This window comes from Galendromus occidentalis, unplaced genomic scaffold, assembly GCF_000255335.2.
Source record: "Galendromus occidentalis unplaced genomic scaffold, Mocc_1.1 scf7180000075795, whole genome shotgun sequence".
NCBI classification, from domain to species: Eukaryota; Metazoa; Arthropoda; class Arachnida; order Mesostigmata; family Phytoseiidae; genus Galendromus; species Galendromus occidentalis.
In genome coordinates, this window is record NW_003803785.1 from 7,602 (window position 1) to 8,952 (window position 1,351).

Genomic DNA, 1,351 nt, shown 5'->3' on the forward strand with positions numbered 1-1,351 from the left:
AGATCTCTCTTGGTACTTGGACAAACCAACACACCACTTAGTGAAATGTGGAGCTAAGAGTCTTAGATACGTATCTGGAACTAAGAGTTACGGCCCACTACACACTGGTGATACCTCTCCCGGACTTGATGCATACTGCGATGCGGACTGGGCTGGTTACAGGTCTACAAGGTAAAGCACCAGTGGTGCTTTCATCATTTTCGGTGGAGCTGCAGTAATCTGGTCTTCACGCCGGAAAATCTGTGTGACTCTTTGCACTATGGAAAGTGAAGTAGCCGTATGCATTGAAATGGCCAAATCATGCTTGTGGCTGACAAGACTTCTGGAAGAAGTCGGCATTTCCATCGTTCCTGTTTCGCGTGTAGACAATACAGGCTGCATCCAATTGCTCACCGAAGCCCAGGTGACCAAGCGCTCAAAACATGTTGAAGCCAGTCTCTTTTGGATTGAAAGAGAAAATAAGACGGACATTGTCCCACTGACTCTAATATCTCTGACCTGGGCACTCAAAGTCCTACCAGAAACTAGGTTTGTCTCTTTACGGAATATTGCAGGGATAGTAAATCACGATGCAAATGCAGATCGTGATCCTCCTTCTGGCATTCGGAGCAGGGACGTACTTCGAGTACGCCGCTAAACTAACTGCCTCCCAAGGTGAACCTGCTGCCAGATGCCATGCACCATCAGAGAAATTGAACCGAACTACTTCCCGGTAGACTGCTACCTTTTCGGCCCAAGAATGCTCAGGAAAGGCATTACCGAAGATAGCATGTCTGTTGTCAAACGGAACGGTATTGGGAGGAGTCGCAATTTGGATTCTGTATTACAATTATGCGAATCACACTTCCCCAAGTCCGGAGTTTCGGACAGCCCCGATTCACAATATCATGACACAAGATACTTGATCAACCTACTTATCCTTTTCTTTTGTCTTCATAATGAATTTCCGATCTTGTGTGATATGAATTTATCAGACGAAGACAAGAAGATTAAAATTAGGACATACCACTCGGTACTTAACATATTCGCCAGGGAGGATGATCATCTCATCTCCGGCATACTGACGAATATTCACTTCCATTTCTGGAGCGATCCTGACAGATCTGCGTATTAGAACGCATTCCCTATCCGAGTCAGATCAACGGATGTGGTTTTGATTAGAATGGGTACAACGAAATCTAGACCAAGAAAGATGAACTCATATCACTGAAACTTCAGTAGTAGCTTTAATCTCGGTGGTCACCTCTGGAACAACTGTGCTTGATGACCCAATCGACCCAGTATGAGGAGTGACAACTTTGACCAGACTCGAAGTAACCTTCGTAGTCATCATGCTACTTGAAGCGGTGAT